This window comes from Atractosteus spatula, chromosome 8 (assembly GCF_055471065.1).
Source record: "Atractosteus spatula isolate fAtrSpa1 chromosome 8, fAtrSpa1.hap1, whole genome shotgun sequence".
Lineage (NCBI taxonomy): Eukaryota > Metazoa > Chordata > Actinopteri > Semionotiformes > Lepisosteidae > Atractosteus > Atractosteus spatula.
Genome location: NC_142713.1, coordinates 46,194,192 through 46,213,881, shown reverse-complemented (window position 1 = coordinate 46,213,881; position 19,690 = coordinate 46,194,192).

Below are 19,690 nucleotides of genomic sequence, written 5' to 3'. Positions count from 1 at the left end.
GCACCCTAATCAGGAAAGATGTTTCTAACTGAGGTATCTTTTACCCAGGAAACCCAAGTTCCCTAAAAATACAGAATAGCACACTCTCTAGCAAAGTTCAAATACTTAGCTTCAGTCAGGTTTGGTTTGGATGATCAAGAAGTACGGGCTCTCGCCTGGTTCAAGCTTAGAGTCCCAACTCCTCCGGACTTTTCTGTCCTCTCCTTGTTTCCTGCTTCTTGTTTCTTCCTCCTTCCTTTTGTACTCTTAATGTGATCTTATATTATGTGTGTCTGTACTGCTTCTTGACAATCATTAATCCACAACTGACCTAGGTATACTAAACTAAATTTTACAATTGTTTCTGCTCAAGGGACCCCCCCAGACCTTGGCAAACATCCTCTCTTCTTTGAGATTAGAAGTGTTTACTCTTCCCAGTGTCACAAAATTTATCTAAAATCGAAGAGACACTTCTCAGTCACCTAAAGCTGTAACAATATATGTTGTGTTTGTGAATTGTTCTGTGCAATTCTCTTTTTTTCACTGTCTCTCAGAATTTGAATGTTTTAGGTTACAAAACATTGGTCATGTTACAGATGATGTATGGGTATTGTTACGTATGTTATATAAGAACTTGATGATAGCCATTTACTATGTAATTGTCAGAGATGGTGTTAGGAGCACCACCTGGACCCTATGCGGCACTGAGCATGATAATAAGAATGTAATGTAATGATAATGATAATGATTCTTTATTAGCCCTATACAATTTCTTGCATTAGGAATTCGTCTTTTCGCATACCCCAGCTTGCTCTCCATGAGACACAGACAGGGAGAGAAGCTTGGGGTCAGAGCGCAGGGTCAGCCATTGTACAGCGCCCCTGGAGCAGTTGGGATTAAGGGCCTTGCTCAGGGGCCCTACGGAGTAGGATTCCTCTGCCGGCTGCGGGATTTGAACCGGCAACCTTCCAGTCACAGGCACAGATCCTTGCTACAGAGCCACTGCTCCGCCCTCCCATGAGGATGACTGGAACCGATAAGCAACCAAATCCAAAGGCAAAAGGCAAAAATCAAAGTCGACAAACTAGAACTAGGTCGGGTATCCAAGTCAGGTCGAGAGTAGAAGAGAAAGCCGAAGAGTACTTCTCAATAGTGAGCAGGGACTGAGTGGAGTGGGAGGGTACTGTATAAATAGGGAAGAGTGTGATGAATGACAATTGATTAATTAGTGCATGGGCGTTGGTGGGGAGAGGTGTTTGTGATTATGATATAAGATGCAAGGCAAGACAACACCTCCCTGTTCTTTGGCAAGCAAACACATATACAGTACATGAGCATAATTTACATAAATCAATTAAATTAGCCAACATGTCTGCAGAATGTGAGAGGAATATGGAGCACCTTGTCAAAAACCCACAAATTCCACACAGAAGGCACCGTTCCTAAAGTAACCCAGGACCCAAGAGCTATAATGCAACAGCACTAACCATGACACCCATATGCTGCCCCATTACAGTATGTAAGTCCTATAGACTTCAGCAGTAACAGAAGCAAGAACTAAATGGGTGGGACCATACTTTAGGGAGGTCCATAGCTTTTCTTTAAGGTGATGCATGTTTACAACCAGCAAATACTGTAGGTGCAATACCTACAAAATTTGCACTTGCTACAGCATGTTTGATGGTATTCAAAACCAGACACTTTGTAATAAAGAGTAGAATTGCACCATGCCAGGAACTGAATCCTATTACTATTAGTGTTCTTACTCTTCTGCCAGTTCCTTGCTCCTATCCTGAGTATGAAAATGCCAGCACAACAATATTTGTTTTATCTTTGAAGACAATCTTAATACCTTAAATTATCATTTTTAATGGTTTTGACAAAAAATGGATATTGAATATTATGGAACTATAGCCAGCAGATGCAGAATTAACCTTTTATCCATCTTTGCACTCATTTGTAATGAATAGCATATGGTTTTTCCAAGGTAGAATGGAGCTAATAAAATCTGTTAGTGACTCATTTCAGGCCAAGTAAAAACTTGCTTGCCATATGCAGTCTGTGACCTTCAAAGAGTTTATGTACTATAGTGTGACACCTTTGCTTTACTGGCATTTACTGGAAAGCAACTAAAATAATAACCACTCAGACACAAAAATGTAATACATGTATGTTTTTTTAACAGGAAAACTCGTTTGATACAGTGTATTTGCATACTCTTATCCAAGATCAATTTAGCCTCTCATATGGGATTGAAACACCCTTATGCTGCAAGATAATGTCTTCTAGATGTGTCCAGTATTTCAGAATATAATTTCTAAAACAAATTCTGAATCAGGTTAATTTATTCATGTTAAATGTATATTTCAACAAAAATGAAGTATTTTAAAGTATTTTCCTTAGCTTCCATTCCTTCTTGGAATTCTCCACTTCACTTGAACTATATGTGCTATAGGTTCACAAAATTCAATTTCCAGCCAGTATGAAGATTAAGCTACAAAATTATGATTCCAGGAAAACACAATTTACCGTGACCCACAGCAGTTTGTTAAAATAATGTCTCAATGTATCATATACAGTACTATAGTGCTGTTTAAAAGAGGGAAAGTATACAGGTAGTGGTTCAATTAATCTTCACAGATTCAGCCTTGTTAGGATGTTCTGACAGGTACTTGGGCTTGGCCCAGAAATCTGCATTGTTCAGTCATTTGGCATTTCTTTTTTGCTCAGCTGCAAACATCAAACAGAACATTATTAGTTATAAGTCAGCTATTTGCTGCTGTTATCAAACTCTTTATTCTGGCACCACTTTGGCATACTTCATACTATCAGGTGAGATTAATATTTAAAATGAAAATTTGTTTAGGTAAAAGGGTAAGAAATTTGTGCAAATTTGTTTCTAACATACGTAAATCTTATTAAAATGGCTAAAGGCATATATTTGAAAAACACTACAGTATATAACATTCAACAAATTAAAATGTACTGATTCTGTCCCTCCTTAGCCAATGCATTGGTACTAAGATAACAAATCTCAATATTTTCATTTGTGGATGTTGGGGCTGAATGGGGGCTGGGGGCTGGGGGCTGGGGGCAGTGGTTTTCATCTAGCTTTCAGTTGTGGTGAACTGTATACACTGGAATTTCAATCACTTTAAAGAAACATGACAGTTTTGACAGTAACCAAATGCTAGTCATGCTTAATTTGCTGCACAAGAAAACCTGGTTATACTGTTGATACTACAATACAAATATTACTGTTAGAAGTGTGAACTTGATATAATGGTTAACTTTCTTTTAATTTCAATGGCTTACAATTTGCAATAAGCAATGAGAAAATGAGAGTAAGGTAGTGGTGCTAGAAAAGTCATGTCCTGCAAACTTTCACTGCTAATACAAAACACTAACTGAATAGTCTATGAAGGACACAGTGGAGCTGTATGAGAACAGATTGCCCGGCTGAGACCCCACTGAGGCTTACTGACCTTGGATTGTGACCTTGATTTTCCCATACATAAAGAAAACTGCACTGCACTTGGCAAGACTCATGCTGAATGAACCAGGTGTCAGTGTAACTGTTTGTTTCAGTGATGACTTTGCTCAGAATGAAACTGTGAGGAAGCAATTATTAGGCAAACAGAATGTTGGGATATATACTGTAGTTAAAATGATAGAATTTAAATCAATGTTTTATGGAAATTATGCGATGCACATGTACAGTATGGTTTCATAAGGCATCTTACCATGACAGACTAAAAGAACTGAATAGTTTTAGCCTTCAACATACTGTAGAAGACTCTGATTCAAGTAGTAAAATTCCTAAATTGATATACTGTACATGTACTACATGTCCTTGAAGAAAACATCTCACTAAATTATTTGTAATCATATCTTTGAAAGATCACATTAATTTTAACATCATTCTTGCTTAATATATTCACAACAAAAGCTCTAATTGCAAAGAATTATTATTAAATTGTATTAATTTTGACAATTACTCGTCAACTTTTGTCACAAATACAGTATGAATAAAATGAAATGGATTGTTTCTGAAATAAATACTGGATCTCTGTACAAATATTATTAATGTGTTTGATATATTTGAGAATATGCAGTAGTAGCAGAAACATTTTTTCTTGTTTTAATTTCTATAAGATACATGAGCATATAAATACTGTTTTAAACGTTATTCAGAAACGTTTAACAGAATCAAAAGGTAGTGCATGTTCAGATTTGTTAGATTTGAAAAATATTTTTTACATTATAATACAATATTATTTTTTGTTTATAATATTAGTTTATATTATAATATACCGTTTATAGCTGAAGTAACAGAAAGAAGTATAATGACTGTTCCATGATAAAGCTGGAGACCTACTGCAGCATATTCATAGTCAGTGACTAAGGAACATTAGTAATGGGAATCTCCCGCTTTTCTAATTAAAATTAACAGTTGGAAACAGTCATTCTGCCTGTTCTCTTTATCTTTCATGACTAAAATCATAAGTTAATAAATCTATATCTGAAAGACCCATTAGAAACATTCAGGCATTGAAACAAGTACACAGAAATACAAACCATTTTTTAATGTTTTAAAAGAAATGAAGTATCAATATTTTGTTAGAATTAGGGAAACATAAATACTGTATACACTGCAATAAATTACTTTTCCATTTGTCAGAAACGTTTTTAGTGTTACTCTTAATTCCTTTATAAGGTATTAAAATGTAATGTTTTTCTTTCTGAATTCAGAATTTTTATAATATTTAAAAATGTCCTGCAACTGTAAAATATTATTTACATCTATCCATTACCAGAAAGATGCTATTTACTGGAAAGCTCATGGCAGCCTGGACCCTGTCCTCTGTGCATCCCACACACTGGATTAAGTGCCAGTCTATCACAGGACATGGACAGCACAGGATACCATGCTACTATTCCCTCTACTTATTTACATTTTTTTGTGATCACTTTTTTATTTTTTCCCAAAAATACAACAAAATAAATTCACATAAAAATTATTACAAAATGAGAAGTGGCTATGTATTGGGCCCATGTACTGTAGCTCAATAGTTTGATCAACCATTGCTTGAAAGGGTTTCACTTTGATAATATGGCTAGGTGACCAGTTCCATTACCCAAGAGCTCTTTATATAAAGAAAGGTGTTCCTGTTCTCAGATTTAGATACACTTCCACATAATTTTCACTTATGACAATAAGTTTTTCACTGTGGATACTGAAGAAGTTCACTGACTGAGTTGACTTTGTTACTGTCTCTGAGGATTTCGGATACTTGTATCAAATCTCCATACCATTATCCTTCTACTTCTCATGTATATATCTGAGAACACCTGATGTATGATCATGTACAGTATACTTAAAATTAAACACGCATATAACTAAGCATTGCCCATCCTCTTACTGGAACCATGACCCAAAAGGTACATATAAATAATGTGATAGGCCAGGATGTTGTGATGCCACAAGAAGGAATGCAGAGTCGTCCAATGGAAAACAACACCAACATTTATTGACAGTATGACCAGCCTACCAGATCTGTTTCTGCTGCCAGAGGCCCAGATTAGAGTCATTATCTAGGAGGAGCACCAAGCGGGAAAAGGGAATTTCCACATTTAAGACAATGGTCAAAGAAGAGTGGACACTCCCTAAACAGTCTCATACACAAAAAGACAACTCATACATACACATTATATATACTCATACACGCACTGGGGACTAGGTCCTGTCATAGGTCACTAGATTGTCATATACTGTACACTCTGTGAAAGATTTCCGGAGGCAGAATTTGAATTATCCCTAACATTGTCCCGGGAAATTACTACTTCTGCATGTCACAGGCTCCTGTAATCGGAGGCAAGCCTCCACCAATTTCAGAGGACATAGACATCAGAACTAATGATCCAATCAGCCCTCCCAATCACCACCACACCTTCCAGCTTTCAACTACTTAAGAGTTGATCACAGTTACATTGGTGCTCAGTATTGGGTTTCCCTGTTGAGCCTCATGTCTACGCCTTTGGATCTCACAAACAACCTGGCTGCAAATACATTATTTGCATTTCTAAAAGAACTGTAACATACACATTAATATAAAATGGTTTTAATTGGTGTTTGGTCACTTGGAAACCTTTGCTGAGTGGAGCAAGAAAAGCAAATAAATCAAATAGCAAAGGCAAATTGTGCAGGTACTTACAGTACTGTATATAACTTGGTAAATAGTGCTCTTTATAGACAACTACTAGTTTAAACTGTTTGGCAGCAATAAATGTCAGTTTATACAAATGCTGACTGGAAAGCAGTATAGCAGTCAGCATTGTCAGCAACAGCTACAGTAAAACATTCAAGTAAATCAATACATTGTGGGGCTGTATATTATACAATCTTGGCTCAATTAAATTGTTAGTGTTGAGTGCCTTTATTTTTAAAGGAGTAAAAATATTGGTGCATTTGTTTGAGAGCTGTCTCTTGTGGATCAAATGTTTTTTCAATCAGTAAATAGACTAAAAGGACTAAATAGTAAAGAGATGTGAACATCCTATCAACCTGTTCCACTTATTTAAGTGTTTGGAGTCCACAAATAAAAAGTTAAAATTAAAACCAAAAGAAGAAAAAAAAGTAAAAGAAAATACCAGTATACTTAAATATAACAAATATAACTAAGGAGGTCATCAGGAAAATAAGTGGAAACTCATTGTTGATATTTGTCATCAACAGGACCATTCAACTACTGTGAAAGTCACAGGCTGATACATGCTTTGCACCTGGTTGAGGATGCATTCTTTTCTATCATTCTTCTCTTAACACCTGGACCATTATGTGCCTGTCCACTGATGTTTTAGCCTTACTGTATATAACATGTCATCCCAGCTCATTCTACTAATGTTCAAGGGGGCTCATGTGTGGTCAGTAGGGCATCCACAGTCAAAACTATCACATTAGCATTTCTTTAGAAAGTCAATGTTACACTCCTGGCTAGACTATCAAACTTAGATCTCCTTAATGATTGGAATGATGATGGGAGCATTATGTTATAATTTTGCTTCTTATCAATAGGGACTAGGAAGCTTGTCAAGATTGATAAGAACATACAGTGGATAAAGCCAAGTACCAGCAAATCTTGAAGGAAATCAGCTTCTGAACTAAATCTGGAGCAAAAGCAAACCTTTCAACAGACATTGACCCAAAGCACAAGGTCAAAGCAACAGTGGCATAGCTTAAGAACAAAGAAAAATGAATGTTCTTGAGTGGCCCAGTCCAAGTCCTGTCTTGAATCCTATTGATAATCTGTGGAAAGACTTGAAAACTGCTGTCCAGGCAATTTAAGAGATCTTATGATAATCTGCTAAAAAGAATGGCTAAAATTGTAACAAGAAATACAGAAATTTGGTAATGAGAGACTTGTAGCTGAATTTTCTGTCAACGGTCCTTCCACCAAAAACTCACAGGTCTGTATACGTATGCAATGAACATTTTTTTCTTCAGTTTTTACCAAAATGTATCTCCCTCTTAGACTTCTTCAGTTTGAGTACTCAAGTTTTGCATAAACCATTAACTTAAAAAAATTAAAGTAAATAAAACAAATTAGGTTGCTGCTGTTGAAAGTGGTCTTGGTAGACCCATAAGTAGGGCTCTTCCCGCTCTAGTCATGCACAACCTGCCCTCCCCCAAAATTTCCCCTTAATTTAATTGAGAAAGCAAGTTTTTTTTATGTGTCCACCTGATGTGCTATGCAGTAAGGCTTCTAATGCTGTATACAGTAGCTGAGACCTGGCTGTGTCACCCAGGTGGCTGCTACATTTCAGTGGTGGATGAAGTGAGTCCTTCCTATTCACATTCTCTTCACACTTTTGAATCCTTCCATACTGTATGTAAAGTATTGTACACATAGTCAGAATTACAGCAGGATTGAGGATTGAAAATGTATTTTTAAACAGGCTGATGCTTTCATGGTATAAATATACAGTATTACTTTGAGACTCCATTCTGCCTGTTGGAAGAGAAGGCATTTCTTCACTAAATACAGTATGTATCAGTGGTGCAGCCTGGATAAAAACTAACATCGGTCAACCATTCCAGATTCAAGCGGAAGGACCCCAGATTTGTGTTTTAGTTCTAATCTAGCTCTTCATGACATGTCATAATATTACAATATGGTATACCATGACATACTTATGATGTCCTGTAACTTTCAATTCAATGTCTACGTTTAAGTACTGTGAGGACTTTTTTCAAAGACTATAAACAGTCATGTTTATACAGTAAATTTGGATTTTTCCTTTAATTTCAAATATAAATCATCATAAGACGTAGTGGGTACAGTACTGTATGTACTGTAGTTGGGTAGCAATTGATTTTCTGAAGTAAACTTGATATAAACATGTAAACAGTTTTAAAGAGTTCCCATTGGAAACTGGAAAAAAAACTAGAAAAATAAGACAATTGCAAACTATTATACCATTCAGGTTGGGGTACCCCAGAGTATAACCTGAAGGAAAGCTTTCCTACTTTTACAGACTCTTATTTCAGAATTTATGGCAAACAGCTTAGTTTGAAGGCTTGAAAATACAAAAGAAAACAAGTTTTTACAATATTCATCAGTGAGTTAAAGTGATGATTAAGATAAGTTAATTTGAAATGCTATATATAAAAACTTGTAGGAGTTTTGAATTGCTTTAATGATGGATAAGACCCAGAACTGGAAACAAACATTACTGTAAGTTTCTTGTATGCAGAACATTTTGATTAACTGAACAAGTGGGAAAGTATTTTTAATTTCACCACCTCTTTAAATATAACAATCAAAGCACTTAAGACCAAGGATACAGTATATCCTTAAGAACTTGACTGTGGAGTCAGAAACTTTGATAATATTTGAAGTATACTTCAAATCTAGTGATATATACCATATTATTGGTGAATTGGTAAATCTTCCATAATCTGAATAGTTTGCAAGAGTGGAAGCAAAGCTGATTTTTAAAGTTTAAACAATTTATGATATGGCAGTCTTTTAAGTCTCATAATCAAATGATCACTGGAGGTTCACTGGAACCTAATAGTATTCCATTGACAATTTATGTAAACCATATAATAAAATAAGAATAATATAGATTGTAGAAATTGTATAAATGTAGAAAAAAACAGAGCATATAGATTTTTATGTAGATAATCAGACAAAGACCTGGATAAAAAGGTATGTTTTAAGTTTAGATTTGAAGAGTCAAGTTGTTATTCATAAAGTCCATGGAAGGTCATTCCACAACACTGGAGCAGCAACAGAAAACGCACGGTCACCAAACGTCTGAGATTTAGTCCTGAGAACAGTGAGAAGAGGACTGGCCTCAACTGAATAGAACCTATGGAAATGTACTATGGAGCCTGATTTTTTAGAGCTTTGAAAGTCAGCAACAAGATCTTATATTGAATATATGACTTTATAGGCAAGCAAAGTACAGACTTAAGTGTAGGAGTGAGAGGGATATGTTGCCAGGGTCTGGTGTGAGTTAACAATCTAGCTGCAGTGTTTTGAACATATTACAACTTGAGAAGAGAGTTAGGGAGCCCTTAGAGCAGTGGTTCTCAAACTGTGGTACGCGTACCAGGAGTGGTACATGGAGCGCCACCAGCTGGTACACCATATAACTCTGGAACTTTGTTGGGTGCGCTGAAAAATCGGTACGGGTTTTCATATTTTTTATTTTAATACGTGTCGAATACACAGCCTATGTACTATGATACAGTGCGCTCTAATACTTCAGTGGACACAAGAGATACTCTGTAATTCTATACCACTCTATAGGAATGCATGCTACAGACGCAAGAGACCAATTGTATTTAAAAAAAAAGCTATCTCCAGCAAATAGGGAGGTAGGAGAATGTGCATGATTTTGGAACAATGCCAATGTTGTAAACACAGGAATGCATAGAAATATGTGCTACGAACGCTGGTGCTACAGTGTCTGTGTTTTGTTTATACAAATTAATGTTTCTTGACTTCCAAGTTTCACAACCAATACAAATGTCTGTTCTTAACAGGCCTTACAGTAGGTCGAGTCTTGGCTGTTTGAACTTGAAGCGCTGTCATTCACTCATTAAGTTCTAACTGTCTGTGCATTGTGGGTCTCAGATTGTGAAAGCTGGAAAAGTTATTGGCAGAAAGAGAGAAGTATATGCAGAACACTCCTCTGCTGGAATGAAGTTTGTATTGGTAAGCCAAATTGTTGGTGATTATAGATTAGGGGAGGTTTGGGGTTAAACAAATAGTTGATGAATATAAATTTAAAGTATAAAAGTATTATACTTTTTTTGTCTTCCAATCATTCAACAACTGCCTTTTAACATGTTCTTACAAGATTTCAGTGTATTCATTTTCATGATTTTTAGAGACATATTTTAATGTATGCACTATGTGGGGGGTTATTTACTTATTTCTTCACTATCGCTTAGCACTGTGATCTTCTCAGTAGTCAAGATTGGCATTTAGTAAACACTGCAATGCAGTGGACAACTGTCATCATACCAAGGGGATAAACACCACTCCATGTGATGCTTTGGAATCTTAAATATTGGGAAGGAAGAAAATAAATTTATCAAAATGTATATAACAATCAATATCAGATAAATACAAAATATATCTAAACTTCCCCCATTTCAGAGCTGACTCAGAATAATATTCTTTCTCTAAGATTTGAAAAGTGGATCTGCATTCTCTGCACCAGCTACAGGCAGCCTGTGTTACCATGGTAACGTTGATTTTTACTTGAATTGCATTGTTAGCAGTTGCAATATGAAATATTTCACTTTGAATAGCAAAATTAATATCATACACTCAAATAAGAGAATAATTTATTTCAAATATAAACCTTTTGCTTTACTTACTGATTGTTAAACTGCTAGTCAACAAAATGTTGTTTGGGAAACAAAGTCTTTATTCATTTTAACACTACTTCATAGACGTCTTCACATCTGCAGTGTTATCAGAATAAAAAGCTTTCAAAAAGTGTCTATGAGCAAACAAATGAAATGTGGGTGGCATTCTTGTATTTGAAACCTGAAATAATTTAAAAGTAAGGGTGTTAAAGGAACTTTCACACAAGTTACATACAGGTATTACCTATCCTTAGCTTCATTCTTAATATGGACTTTAAATATGTATATAGAACAATGTTTTTCCCTGTTATGTTTTCATAAACTGTACAGTTTATGGCTCTGACTGCATTCCTATACAATATCTCATGAACAGGCACCCATTGGTGACCAAGCATTTAGGTATTGTGCTGACTAAACTGGTGTACTGTACCTTAAGCAAAATAAAAATCAAACATTAGCAATTTAAGGATCTCAAGCAGCATTGATCTGACATGCCGGGAAAATTGAATCGCAGCTCTAGAGTTGTACCTGACACAGAATATACCACTAGACATTTCTCCTCTGTGATATGTTGATCAAATATATCCATTGAATTAAGGTGTGCCTGAAGGGATAGCCATTTTTCAGCACTCATATGTACCGGGCTAGGGTTAGATAATGACTAAACCCAGATGTTTCTAAACAAAGTGAATACATTTTTAGTTCAGAGTTAATGTTTTGAATTACTTTGTTAAACCTTTGAATTACTTTGACATTTTTATTTTTTCACTTTTCCTGTCATTGACATCAGGTATTAAGCTATGCACTTGAAAAAAAAAACTTCATTAAAAGTTTTCAGTTGTGTCCATAAAATCATTGTAGTGTAACTCACTTAATTTGGACAATTTAAAGAAATTTATCAGCTTTTCATTTTGAGCTTTGGTAGTAATTTCAGTCCTACACCTAAGTAGACCCCATTTGGTCCCCTATTCTCATTACTATAACAATGATTTTGCCATGTCAGCACATTTAATGTGTGAAATCTTGAAAATTCTTGCTTCACCCATTCCAAAATCACCACAAAGTCACACTCTATTACCTTGATATTTCTTATCCATGTGATTTGCTTATCAAACACAACCATTAAATTAAGATTTACTTGAAGTGCTAGCTCATTTTCAGTACTAATATGTGTGGGGTTGGGGTTAGAGAATGACAGAAACCAGTTAACTGCAAACAATGTGAATGTGTTTTTAATTCAAGAAGAACTCGTGTTTTAATTGAACCTTTGAATTTCTTTGACTTTTTTAACTTACCCTGTCATTGACATAAGGTATTTGCGCATGCAGTACTACACAACACTTTAGCAACATTTTTCAATTGAGTCCACAAAACCATTGGAACATGCTTATTTTGGCCAATTTTAAAGAACTTGTTAAGCTTTTCTTTTGAACTTTAGTAGACATTTTAACCCTAACCCTAGGCAGACCCCATTTGTTCCCCTACTCTTGTTAGTATAACAATAATGATTTTGCCATGTCCGGACATTTCATGTGTGAAATCTTGAAAATTCTTGCTTCACCCATTCCAAAATCACAATAAAGTCAATCTCTATTACCTTGATATTTCTCCTGTATGTGATTTGCTGATCGAACACATCCATTGAATTAAGGTGTACCTGAAGCGCCAGCCAATTTTCAGCACTCATACAGTATGTATGGGGTTAGGATTAGGTTAGGAAATGACTGAAACCAGATGACTGTAAACAACGTGAATGTGTTTTTAGTTCAAGGAGAATTATTTCAATGGAACCTTTGAGTTTCTGGGACATCTTATTTTTTTACTTTTTTTTCTTATTGATTAGTAATAGTTTATGCTAACCCCTGACTTTCTTGTTTAGATGTACAGTACAGGGTATATAAAATATTGAACTAAGTATGACATAATATCCAGAAATACAATCAAAAATAATCTGTGGTATTTGTATAGATGAAACTTTTCTAAAATTTATTAAAAAAACAAAAATGATTAAAAAATATAATCTTCCCACATGTAATGTCATTAGGAAGTACAATAAGCACCTGCTTTGTTTAATGATTGTTTCAAATATAAAACTGATTGATGAGAAAGCTGTTAATTGGAATTAACAATACTTCAGGTTAAAAAAATGATTTAAGTTCCATTATTAAATTTTAAAGGCACACAGACATGCTTAGTGTAAAGCTGCAGAACGGTCTTTATGTATTGCTGAACTCTTTGACGGACCTCAGCAGGTGGCGTCCTGTTTCCTCAGCAACCTGCTGATTGCTGATTGCTTCACATCAGGAAGAGTGGAGAAGGAATGCAATTTTATCTGTACGATATGCGTGTTGCATTTACAAAATCAATTTTAAAATGTTTAAAAAGTTAGTTACATCTTACACAAAGATTCTAAGATGATCGTGCATAAAAAGTGTCAATAACTATTGAAGATAGATGAGATGTGAAAAAGGCGTTAACTGATTTCTTTCTGCACAAAGACTTCTTGTGACACAAGGCATTCCATGCTTAGGCACTTTTGAGTTATGGCAGGGATGGGAGTTACCTGATAAGAAATTCCAAGTGCAAGCTAGAGACCCTCTAACTAAGGAAAGATGAAACCGATCATTAAAAGTGGCCAAGGTCTTGGGAATGTCCAAACACATCTGCCCCCCCACCCCCCAATTACCATGGTAAAATTTGCATCAGAAGTGGCTGAAATTTGCTAAATAAACTGGAAGCTTTGTACCTATATTCCGAACAATACTTTGGTCTTATTGTTCCTTGCATGCAATAAACTCAGTTGTTTAAACGTCATCTCGGGATCCAGAACTTATTTGTCTGTTACAACACTATCTAAACCAACCCATAAATAACTATCTAACCCCGTTTTTTCATGGACTTTAAAGTCATGAAATGTCTATTTCACGTAGGGCCATGCTATTTCTTATTTTTATTTATTTTCTTTAAAAGATTTAAAAGAATCAGTTGCCCATTGTGCCATAGAATGTTACATTTTTATGTTTTCGGTATTTATTTATTGAACATGTTGTGATATATAAAAATAAAATGTCAATAGAATGTACATATTAACTACTTTAAATGCGTATTTGTTAAAGGAGAACCCAGCTTCCAGAATACAAGTCACACTATTCTATAGATACGCGATTCCATATTATATTCCCAATTAAGCAGATTCTAAAAAGTATGCGTTTTTTTTACTGCGATAAAGAGCGCAAGTATTCATAGCCTTTTATAAAGTATATAAACTTAAAATAGAGTGGTCACACAAATTTTTTTCCAAAATAACAACAGCGATCGGGTGAAAGACTTGGATGCTTAAATGTTTATGAAGAAAGTGGAATACTGTTGTTTATTTAAACTAGCACAACCAGCCATATACAGTTTGATAATATTTATATTCATTACGCTCTTATTTTTATGCTCAGCTACCAAAATTTCCCTTTAGTTGTAAAATTTCATATTATTCAATATTAAGCGGATTTAAACATGCACATTAAAGAGATTAAATTAAGCAGTTGTTTCACTAACAACCAATGCACCACAAATGCCACCTGTCGGTCATATTGGCCAGCCAATCACATACTGCGGTATTCCGCACTATTCTGCAGAAAATATCGTACAGTACGGGGTATTACTGCACATTTTGAATAGCTGCATCTGTAGATAGCAGAAATGCTCAGTTGACACTGATGCTCAGAGTTCAGAAACTCTGAGGCCTGGATAGCACAGTGCACCTTATCCCAAAATGGAGTCGGTCGGATCAAAATTTGTAACCAAGCATTATTGAATCTCATTCAATTGTAAGAATTTGATCAATGGTCTTGATTGTTTCCCACTCAAACTTCTTGGTTTGGGGAACATGTCAAAATCCTATGCCCAGAGAAGTTCAGATATAGATCGCGGAGATGCTCAGTTAACACCCCAGGTACAGTTAGGGTAAGCATTCACAAACTACTTAGACAATTTTTAAACTCAGTGCTACATTTTTGGGCCCAAGAAGTTTAGGACGATTGATTTTGTGCTCTTTTCTGATATTTTTTTCAGAAACTCTGGGGCCTGGATAGCACGTGTGCACTGTGCAGTAATTGTATCCCAAAACTGAATCGGTCGGATCAGAAGTTGTAACCAAGCATTATTGAATCTCATTTACTTGCAACAGCTTTGATCAATTGTTTTGATTTTTTAACTCTCATACTTTTTCTTTTGGGGAACATTTAAAAAAACAATGCCCAGAGAGGTTCAGATATAAATCGCAAAAATGCTCAGTTGACCCTCCAGATAGGGTTAGCGTTCACGCACTACTTAGACAATTTTTAAACTCAGTGCTGCATTTTCGGGCCCAAGAAGTTTAGGACGATTGATTTTGTGCTCCTTTCTGATATTTTTTTCAGAAACTCTGGGGCCTGGATAGCACGTGTGCACTGTGCAGTAATTGTATCCCAACACTGAATCGGACGGATCAGAAGTTGCAACCAAGTGTGACAGAGGAGCCTATCACGAGGTACAGGTAGCACAGGAAATACACTATTCATACACCTTTCTTTGAGCATTTGTTAAAAAGCAAAGTTCCTGAAGGTGCACACTCAGGGCTTGACTAGTAACTGCTATTACTTAATTTCATAAACATTCACATACTGTACGTAAAACACATACTTAAACACAGGTATGAGTGAGTATTATGGTGTGAATGGAGAGCACTCTCAAAATGGATGATACTCACTGTTTGTTTGGTGTTGGTACTTCTGGGGTGGGTCAGAAGGCCAAACCTAATGCCAGTTCTCAAGGTATATTTATGGAGATGGGGGAAAAAACCACATGCATGTGAAGAGAGGGAAATGTTATTGTTTATTTTCTGTATTGTTTATTTGAACCAGGATCAAAAGAACTGTTATTAAGATATGTGATGTTCTTTGGTTAGAAAGGAATTTATTATGAATGTATAATTTGTGAAATTATGAATTGGAGAAATGGTTTGTTCCAGAGGGGGAGGGGCTTACATGCTACAGTATTTAAGCTGTCTCCTCAGACTACGGGGGAGTTGTTGTTGTTGGTGGTTGGTGAGTAAAGTAGTGACTTAAATCAGTGAGAAAGCAATAAGAAAAGGAGGATCTCTTTATTTGAAATTTTTGTTCCTTCTTGGGGTTTTAATATACTGGTGTGGGGGACTGGGAGCACTGTAAGTAAACTGCACTTATTTTACTTGAGTGCTTTGCGGCAGAGCCATTCTTTTATAAAGAGGACCTACTTTGGCCTTCCTCAGGCCATTGTGTGACAAGGGTGCTTTTTATTAATAAGAAACTTATGATATAAACATCCCTCAAAATACCTAAAAAATAAGCAATTAAAACAATTAAAAACAGTTGAAATATGAATTAATAAAGAAATGTAAATTAATTGGTTTAAAAGAGGCAAACAATATTTTAAAATTACACTAATAAAATAAAATCTATTTTCATTCCAATTAATTAATTAATCCATTGTGTGACCCCACACATTATAGAATCTCATTTACTTGCAAGAGCTTTGATAAATGGTTTTGATTTTTTCAACTCTAATACTTTGCTTTGGGGAACATTTCAAAAACCAATGCCCAGGGAGGTTGAGATATAAATCGCAGAAATTATTGAATGTCATTCAAATGCAAGTGATTCTATCCGTGGTCTTGATTGTTTCCCAATCATTCCTTTTCGTGTGGGGAACATGTCAAAATCCAATGCCCAGAGAACTTCAGATAGAGTTCGCGGAAATGCTCAGTGGACACCCCAGGTAGGGTAAGGATCAGCATTTATACACTAATTAGAGAATTTTTATTTTCAGGGATGGATTTTTAGCCCAAATCAAGTTGAAGAAAAGTGATTTCGTGACCCTAGCTAAAAACGTTTTTTCAGAAACTCCGGGGTGCCTGGTTGTCGCGATGCGCCGAACGCCAGTTCTATTCCAAACTGAGTCAGTCGGATCACACGAGTACCCAAGCATGATTGAAACTCATTCAACTGCATGTGCTTCTATCCGTGGTCTTGATTGTTTCCCAATCATTCCTTTTCGTTTGGGGAACATATCAAAATCCTATGCCCAGAGAACTTCAAATAGATTTTGCTGAAAATCTCAGTGGACACCCCAGGTAGGGTAAGGTTCAGCATTTACACACTACTTAGAGAATTTTTATTTTTAGGGATTTATTTTTAGCTCAAGTCAAGTTGAAGAAAAGTGGTTTCCTGATCCTAGCTGATAATTTTTTTTTCAGAAACTCCGCGGTGCCTGGTTGTCGCGACGCGCCGCGTGGCAGTTGTATTCCAAAACTGAGTCAGTCGGATGACACGGGTACCCGAGTATGATTGAAACTCGGTCAAATGCAAGTTCTTCTATCCGTGGTCTTGATTGTTTCCCACTCGTTCCTTTTGTTTTGGGGAACATGTCAAAATCCTATGCCCAGAGAACTTCAGATAGAGTTCGTGGAAATGCTCAGTGGACACCCCAGGTAGGGTAAGGATCAGCATTTACACAGTACTTAGAGAATTTTTATTTTCAGGGATGGATTTTTAGCCCAAGTCAAGTTGAAGAAAAGTGGTTTCGTGATCCTAGCTGAAAGTTTTTTTCAGAAACTCCGGGGTGCCTGGCTGTCGCAATCCGCCGCGCGGCAGTTGTATTCCAAAACTGAGTAAGTCAGATCACACGAGTACTCAAGCATGATTGAAACTCAGTCAAATGCATGTGCTTCTATCCGTGGTCTTGATTGTTTCCCAATCATTCCTTTTCGTTTGGGAACATATCAAAATCCTATGCCCAGAGAACTTCAGATAGAGTTCGTGGAAATGCTCAGTGGACACCCCAGATAGGGTAAGGATCAGCATTTACACACTATGTAGAGAATATTTATTTTCAGGGATGGATTTTTAGCCCAAGTCAAGTTGAAGAAAAGTGGTTTCGTGATCCTAGCTGAAAATTCTTTTTCAGAAACTCCGGGGTGCCTGGTTGTCGCGATGCGCCGCGCGGCAGTTATATTCCAATACTGAGTCAGTCGGATGACACGAGTACCCAAGCATGATTGAAACTCAATCAAATGCAAGTGCTTCTGTTAGTGTTCTTGATTGTTTCCCACTCGTTCCTTTTGTTTTGGGGAATATGTCAAAATCCTATGCCCAGAGAACATCAGATAGAGGTCGAGGAAATGCTCAGTGGACACCCCAGGTAGGGTAAGGATCAGCATTTACACAGTACTTAGAGAATTTTTATTTTCAGGGATGGATTTTTAGCCCAAGTCAAGCTCAAGAAAAGTGGTTTCGTGATCGTAGCTGAAATTTTTTTTTGAGAAACTCCGGGGTGCCTGGCTGTCGCAATGCGCCGCGCGGCACTTTTATTCTGAAACTGAGTCAGTCGGATCATACGAGTACCCAAGCATGATTGAAACTCATTCAAATGCAAGTGCTTCTATCCGTGGTCTTGATTGTTTCCCACTCATTCCTTTTCGTTTGGGGATCATGTCAAAATCCTATGCCCAGTGGACTTCAGATAGAGTTCGCAGAAATGCTCAGTTGTCACCCCAGGTAGGGTAAGGATCAGCATTTGCACACTACTTAGAGAATTTTTATTTTCAGGGATGGATTTTTAGCCCAAGTCAAGTTGAAGAAAAGTGGTTTCGTGATCCTAGCTGAAAATTTTTTTTCAGAAACTCCGGGGTGCCTGGTTATCCCGATGCGCCGCGCGGCAGTTGTATTCCAAAACTGAGTCAGTCGGATGACACGAGTACCCAAGCATGATTGAAACTCAATCAAATGCAATTGCTTCTATTCGTGGTCTTGATTGTTTCCCAATCGTTCCTTTTATTTTTGGGGAACATGTTAAAATTCTGTGCCCAGAGAACTTCAGATAGAGTTCGTGGAAATGCTCAGTGGACACCCCAGGTAGGGTAAGTATCAGCATTTACACACTACTTAGACAATTTTTATTTTCAGGGATGGATTTCTAGCCCAAGTCAAGTTGAAGAAAAGTGGTTTCGTGGTCCTAACTGAAAATTTTTTTTCAGAAACTCCGGGGTGCCTGGTTGTCGCGATGCACCTTGCGGCACTTATGTTCCAAAACTGACTCAGTTGGAGAATACGAGTACCCAATCATGATTGAAACTCATTCAAATGCAAGTGCTTCTATCCATAGTCTTGATTGTTTCCCACTTGTTCCTTTTTTTTTGGGGAACATGTCAAAATCCTATGCCCAGAGAACTTCAGATAGAGGTCGTGGAAATGCTCAGTGGACACCCCAGGTAGGGTAAGGATCAGCATTTACACACTACTTAGACAATTTTTATTTTCAGGGATGGATTTCTAGCCCAAGTCAAGTTGAAGAAAAGTGGTTTCGTGATCCTAGCTGAAAATGTTTTTTCATAAACTCCGGGGTTCCTGGTTGTCGCGATGCGCCGCGCGGCACTTGTATTCCAAAACTAAGTCAGTCGGATCACACGAGTACCAACCATGATTGAAACTCAGTCAAATGCACTTGATTCTATCCATGGTCTTGATTGTTTCCCACTCATTCCTTTTAATTTGGGGAACATGTCAAAATCCTATACCCAGAGAACTTCAGATAGAGTTCGTGGAAATGCTCAGTGGACACCCCAGGTAGGGTAAGGATCAGGATTTACACACTACTTAGACAATTTTTATTTTCAGGGATGGATTTCTAGCCCAAGTCAAGTTGAAGAAAAGTGGTTTCGTAATCCTAGCTGAATTTTTTTTTTCAGAAATCTCCCGGGTGCCTGGTTGTCGCGATGCGCCGTGCTGCACTTTTATTCCAAAAATGAGTCAGTTG